Source organism: Manis pentadactyla, chromosome 10, assembly GCF_030020395.1.
Source record: "Manis pentadactyla isolate mManPen7 chromosome 10, mManPen7.hap1, whole genome shotgun sequence".
NCBI lineage: Eukaryota > Metazoa > Chordata > Mammalia > Pholidota > Manidae > Manis > Manis pentadactyla.
Genome location: NC_080028.1, coordinates 31,252,153 through 31,259,741, shown reverse-complemented (window position 1 = coordinate 31,259,741; position 7,589 = coordinate 31,252,153).

Sequence of the window (7,589 nt, the reverse complement as noted above, 5' to 3'; positions counted from 1 at the left end):
ACAATATTAAGAGAACTGTGTGACCAATCTAAGTGGGAACAATATCCGTATGATAGGGGTCCCAGAAGAAGAAGAGAGAGGAAAAGAGATGGAAAGTATCTTAGAAGAAATAATTGCTGAAAACTTCCCCACACTGGGGGAGGAAGTAATCAAACAGACCACGGAAATACACAGAACCCCCAACAGAAAGGATCCAAGAAGGGCAATACCAAGACACATAATAATTAAAATGGCAAAGATCAAGGACAAGGAAAGAGTGTTAAAGGCAGCTAGAGACAAAAAGGTTACCTATAAAGGGAAACCCATCAGGCTAACGTCAGATTTCTCAACAGAAATCCTACAGGCCAGAAGAGAATGGCATGATATATTTAATACAATGAAACAGAAGGGCCTTGAACCAAGGATACTGTATCCAGCACGACTATCATTCAAATATGACGGTGGGATTAAACAATTCCCAGACAAACAAAAGCTGAGGGAATTTGCTTTCCACAAACCACCTCTACAGAACATCTTACATGGACTGCTCTAGATGGGAGCACTCCTAGAAGGAGCACAGCACAAAACACCCAACATATGAAGAATCGAGGAGGAGGAACAAGAAGGGAGAGAAGAAAAGAATCTCCAGACAGTGTATATAACAGCTCAATAAGCGAGCTAAGTTAGGCAGTAAGATACTAAAGAGGCTAACCTTGAACCTTTGGTAACCACGAATTTAAAGCCTGCAATGGCAATAAGTACATATCTTTCAATAGTCACCCTAAATGTTAATGGGTTGAATGCACCAATCAAAAGACACAGAGTAACAGAATGGATAAAAAAGCAAGACCCATCTATATGCTGCTTACAAGAAACTCACCTCAAACCCAAAGACATGTACAGACTAAAAGTCAAGGGATGGAAAAACATATTTCAAGCAAACAACAGTGAGAAGAAAGCAGGGGTTGCAGTACTAATATCAGACAAAATAGACTTCAAAACAAAGAAAGTGACAAGAGATAAAGAAGGACACTACATAATGATAAAGGGCTCAGTCAAACAAGAGGATATAACCATTCTAAATATATATGCACCCAACACAGGAGGACCAGCATATGTGAAACAAATACTAACAGAACTAAAGGGGGATATAGACTGCAATGCATTCATTCTAGGAGACTTCAACACACCACTCACCCCAAAGGATAGATCCACTGGGCAGAAAATAAGTAAGGACACGGAAGCACTGAACAACACAGTAGAGCAGATGGACCTAATAGACATCTATAGAACTCTACATCCAAAAGCAGCGGGATATACATTCTTCTCAAGTGCACATGGAACATTCTCCAGAATAGACCACATACTAGGCCACAAAAAGAGCCTCAGAAAATTCCAAAAGATTGAAATCCTACCAACCAACTTTCAGACCACAAAGGCATAAAACTAGAAATAAACTGTACAAAGAAAGCAAAGAGGCTCACAAACACATGGAGGCTTAACAACACGCTCCTAAATAATCAATGGATCAATGACCAAATCAAAATGGAGATCCAGCAATATATGGAAACAAATGACAGCAACAACACTAAGCCCCAACTTCTGTGGGACACAGCAAAAGCAGTCTTAAGAGGAAAGTATATAGCAATCCAAGCATATTTAAAAAAGGAAGAGCAATCCCAAATGAATGGTCTAATGTCACAATTATCGAAATTGGAAAAAGAAGAACAGATGAGGCCTAAGGTCAGCAGAAGGAGGGACATAATAAAGATCAGAGAAGAAATAAATAAAATTGAGAAGAATAAAACAATAGCAAAAATCAATGAAACCAAGAGCTGGTTCTTCGAGAAAATAAACAAAATAGATAAGCCTCTAGCCAGACTTATTAAGAAGAAAAGAGAGTCAACACAAATCAACAGTATCAGAAACGAGAAAGGAAAAATCACGACGGACCCCACGGAAATGCAAAGAATTATTGGAGAATACTATGAAAACCTATATGCTAACAAGCTGGGAAACCTAGGAGAAATGGACAACTTCCTAGAAAAATACAACCTTCCAAGATTGACCCAGGAAGCAACAGAAAATCTAAACAGACCAATTACCAGCAACGAAATTGAAGAGGTAATCAAAAAACTACCAAAGAACAAAACCCCCGGGCCAGATGGATTTACCTCGGAATTTTATCAGACATACAGGGAAGACATAATACCCATTCTCTTTAAAGTTTTCCAAAAAATAGAGGAGGAGGGGATACTCCCAAACTCATTCTATGAAGCTAACATCACCCTAATACCAAAACCAGGCAAAGACCCCACCAAAAAAGAAAACTACAGACCAATATCCCTGATGAACGTAGATGCAAAAATACTCAACAAAATATTAGCAAACCGAATTCAAAAATACATCAAAAGGATCATACACCATGACCAAGTGGGATTCATCCCAGGGATGCAAGGATGGTACAACATTCGAAAGTCCATCAACATCATCCACCACATCAACAAAAAGAAAGACAAAAACCACATGATCATCTCCATAGATGCTGAAAAAGCATTTGACAAAGTTCAACATCCATTCATGTTAAAAACTCTCAGCAAAATGGGAATAGAGGGCAAGTACCTCAACATAATAAAGGCCATCTATGATAAACCCACAGCCAACATTATATTGAACAGCGAGAAGCTGAAAGCATTTCCTCTGAGATCGGGAACTAGACAGGGATGCCCACTCTCTCCACTGTTATTTAACATAGTACTGGAGGTCCTAGCCACGGCAATCAGACAAAATAAAGAAATACAAGGAATCCAGATTGGTAAAGAAGAAGTTAAACTGTCACTATTTGCAGATGACATGATACTGTACATAAAAAACCCTAAAGACGCCACCCCAAAACTACTAGAACTGATATCGGAATACAGCAAAGTTGCAGGATACAAAATCAACACACAGAAATCTGTGGCTTTCCTATATACTAACAACAGAAAGAGAAATCAGGAAAACAACTCCATTCACAATTGCATCAAAAAAAATAAAATACCTAGGAATAAACCTAACCAAAGAAGTGAAAGACTTATACTCTGAAAACTACAAGTCACTCTTAAGAGAAATTAAAGGGGACACTAACAGATGGAAACTCATCCCATGCTCGTGGCTAGGAAGAATTAATATCGTCAAAATGGCCATCCTGCCCAAAGCAATATACAGATTTGATGCAATCCCTATGAAACTACCAGCAACATTCTTCAATGAACTGGAACAAATAATTCAAAAATTCATATGGAAACACCAAAGACCCCGAATAGCCAAAGCAATCCTGAGAAAGAAGAATAAAGTATTGGGGATCTCACTCCCCAACTTCAAGCTCTACTATAAAGCCATAGTAATCAAGACAATTTGTTACTGGCACAAGAGCAGAGCCACAGACCAATGGAACAGACTAGAGAATCCAGACATTAACCCAGACATATATGGTCAATTAATATTTGATAAAGGAGCCATGGACATACAATGGCGAAATGACAGTCTCTTCAACAGGTGGTGCTGGCAAAACTGGACAGCTACATGTAGGAGAATGAAACTAGTCCATTGTCTAACCCCATATACAAAAGTAAACTCAAAATGGATCAAAGACCTGAATGTAAGCCATGAAACCATTAAACTCTTGGAAGAAAACATAGGCAAAAACCTCTTAGACATAAACATGAGTGACCTCTTCTTGAACATATCTCCCCGGGCAAGGAAAACAACAGCAAAAATGAGTAAGTGGGACTATATTAAGCTGAAAAGCTTCTGTACAGCAAAATACACCATCAATAGAACAAGAAGGATCCCTACAGTATGGGAGAATATATGTGAAAATGACACATCCGATAAAGGTTTGACGTCCAGAATATATAAGGAGCTCTCACGCCTCAACAAACAAAAAACAAATAACCCAATTAAAATATGGGCAGAGGAACTGAACAGACAGTTCTCCAAAAAAGAAATACAGATGGCCAACAGACACATGAAAAGATGCTCCACATCGCTAATTATCAGAGAAATGCAAATTAAAACTACAATGAGGTATCACCTCACACCAGTAAGGATGGCTGCCATCCAAAAGACAAACAACAACAAATGTTGGCGAGGCTGTGGAGAAAGGGGAACCCTCCTACACTGCTGGTGGGAATGTAAGTTAGTTCAACCACTGTGGAAAGCAGTATGGAGGTACATCAAAATGCTCAAAACAGACTTACCATTTGACCCAGGAATTCCGCTCCTAGGAATTTACCCTAAGAACGCAGCAATCAAGTTTGAGAAAGACAGATGCACCCCTATGTTTATTGCAGCACTATTTACAATAGCCAAGAATTGGAAGCAACCTAAATGTCCATCAATAGATGAATGGATAAGGAAGATGTGGTACATATACACAATGGAATACTACTCAGCCATAAGAAAAGGGCAAATCCAATCATTTGCAGCATCATGGATGGAGCTGGAGGGTATTATGCTCAGTGAAACAAGCCAAGTGGAGAAAGAGAAATACCAAATGATTTCACTTATCTGTGGAATATAAGAACAAAGGAAAAACTGAAGGAACAAAACAGCAGCAGAATCACAGAACTCAAGAATGGACTAACAGGTACCAAAGGGAAAGGGACTGGGGAGGATGGGTGGGTAGGGAGGGATAAGGGGGGGAGAAGTAGGGGGGTATTAAGATTAACATGCATGGGGGGGTAGGAGAAAAGGGAGGGCTGTACAACACAGAGAAGGCAAGTAGTGATTCTACAACATTTTGCTATGCTGATGGACAGTGACTGTAAAGGTGTTTATAGGGGAGACCTGGTATAGGGGAGAGCCTAGTAAACATAATATTCGTCATGTAAGTGTAGATTAGTGATAGCAAAAAAAAAAAAAAAAAAAAAAAAGGGCAGTTCCTGTGTGGTAACCTCCAACGAGTTCTACACAAGGGTATAAAGGGCATATAAAAGTGTAGGCAAAGGGTCTGTTTGTGTTTATACAGAGGATCAAAGCCTAATAGGGCTACCCCGAAAATGAACTAAGATACGATATGAAAAAGAACTTCCAACATCTGCACTCTCTGGAAGACTCATGCCAGAAGATGATCATCAAAAAACCCCAACAAAGATCCACGCACTGCTACAGCTGTAGATGCACTCATCCCACCAGTTCCTGGACTTGCCATGGGAATGAGGAAGGAGATATCTAAGCTGGCCTGTGCATACAGTAAAACAACAAAATTGGACTGGATCTATACTGTTGGAACTCAACCAAGAATTTGGAGAAGTGCAAATTGTAGCGCTCCAAAGTCTTACAACTACAAACTATTTACTGTTAAAAGAACATATGGCATGTGAACAGTCCCCAGGAATGGGTTGTTTTAATTTGTCTGATTTCTCTCAGACTGTTCAAGTTCAGTTGGACAATATCCACCATATCATAGATAAGTTTTCACAAATGCCTAAGGTGCCTAACTGGTTTTCTTGGTTTCACTGCAGATGGCTGGTAATTACAGATATGCTTTGGTTATGTAACTATACTCCTATTATGTTAATGTGTGTGCGCAATTTAAGTAGTAGCTTAAAACCTATACATGCTGAAGTTACTATACAAGAAGATATATCAAAGAAATAATCAATCTTCCCATGTTTTCTTCCGCCTGCTACTTCTATAGCTTTTCTTCTTCCTTCCTAATTACAACCCTTAAATAGAATTCGTGCCTCATATCAAATTGACCGAGTATCATAATTCTTCCAAGTGGTAAAGATACCTCAAGACAAATGCTGGGCATAGAAGCCACAGGGCATAAATATGCAAAGAAGTAAAAAGCTAACTTTTTCAAACAATAAGGCTTCTCTCTCACTTACCAACTTCACATTTCCCTGTATGGCCCCGGAAGATGACTGGTTAGCCAGAGACGGGTAAGATTCCTCAAGGGAGGAACAACCAAAGACAGGCACAGTCGCAGGGGGGCCATCAGGTGAGAAATTGGGGATCAACAGAGGTGAGGCTTAGAACCTCACCACCCCGTTCTGAGAGAAATCTTCTGCATACGTGGATGTTTTATTGCCCTGGTCTAGCTTGGATTAACACATAGTCTACAGGCACACACCTGATCATCTACATGTGCTCTCTTACAACACTAAACTATGTTTTCTACCTTTATCTTGTATCTACCTCCCACTTCAGCATTTTATTAAAAATAATAATAATAAAGAGAGAAATGTGGTATCCACATATAAATCAAGTATAAAAACCAAATGAGTATTCATATTTGAACTGACTGTTTATAGTTCACAATGCATGAGCAAAACCGAAAGTTTCTGTGATGACTGCCCTTGTACTGTTCACTATGTAACTTATTCATTATGTAAGAATTTGTTCTACATGTAAAAACTTGTTTGTTATGCCTCAGAAGATTGGAGACTGACAAAAATTAGGCTTGGGGTGGAATAATGATTGTGCATTGAGCATTGACTCCCCTATACAGAATTTTATTGTCGTTAACAACCATTTGATCAATAAATATGAGAGATGCCCTCACAAAAAAAAAAAAAAAAAAAAAAAAAAAAAGAAGGACAGACTTCCAATGGTAAAATAAATTAGTAACCGGGATGTAATGTATAGCATAAGGAATATAGTCAAGATATTGTAACAGCCTGGTAGGGTGATAGCTGGAACCTAGAATTATGTATATAAATGTTCTACCACTGTGTTGTACACTTGAAACTCATGTAATGTAATACTGTGTGTCAACTACCCTTCAATAAAAAATAATTATTTAAAAAAAAAAATTTTAAGCATTTAGGATGGTTTCATTTATATAAAATTCAAGAACAGCAAAAGGGGTAGTTTCCCATCTTTCGGTTCTGTTTGTGTTGTCTAAGACCATGGTACCTAGAACTGAATAAAGCCAGGTTAGAAATGCCTGGGGGTTCTTAGCGGTCGTGGGGAGGCAGGGGCGGGTGGGGGCGTGAGCTTCCTGCTGACATCGCTCCTTCCCAAACCAAGGTTAAGGCTGGAACGACCCTTGTGGGGGGGCAAGATGCCCTTCAGCAACAACCATCAGGAAACTTTGAAAAAATAAACTTTCTTTTTGCTTCCAAGACTAGAAATTACACAGCACCCTGGGGCCACACATGAAGGTTGGGTTAGGGTGTAGTCTCTTTAATTGTGATGGAGGGTGGGGAGCCTAGGGTTTCCAGGGTTTACTCTTTATTGGTGAATTTAGAACAGAACAGAGGGAATTTAAAGGAGGGAGGAGGAAAAAAATAAACAAGTCCCAAAAGGTTGGTTACTGAAATCAACCAAGATCTCTAAAAACCTGGAGCCTCAGTGTGGGGTGTCGGCCTGGCTCTTTCTGTAGTTGAGTGGCTGGCAAGGTGGGTCTTGGAGATTTCAGTCTTTAAAGTGGATGCCTCTTCATGATGGGCGCCTTGGCAATCAAAGCTTAAGTCAGGCCCTTCAATACAAAATGAAAAAAAAGAATGCCCCAACTGTCACGCTTACACGGCAACCAGGCTGAGGAGGAAATCAGTGAATGAGGATGGCAGAGCACACAGACTGAAGGAACCTGACTCACTGGGGTTTCTCCTGAGCTG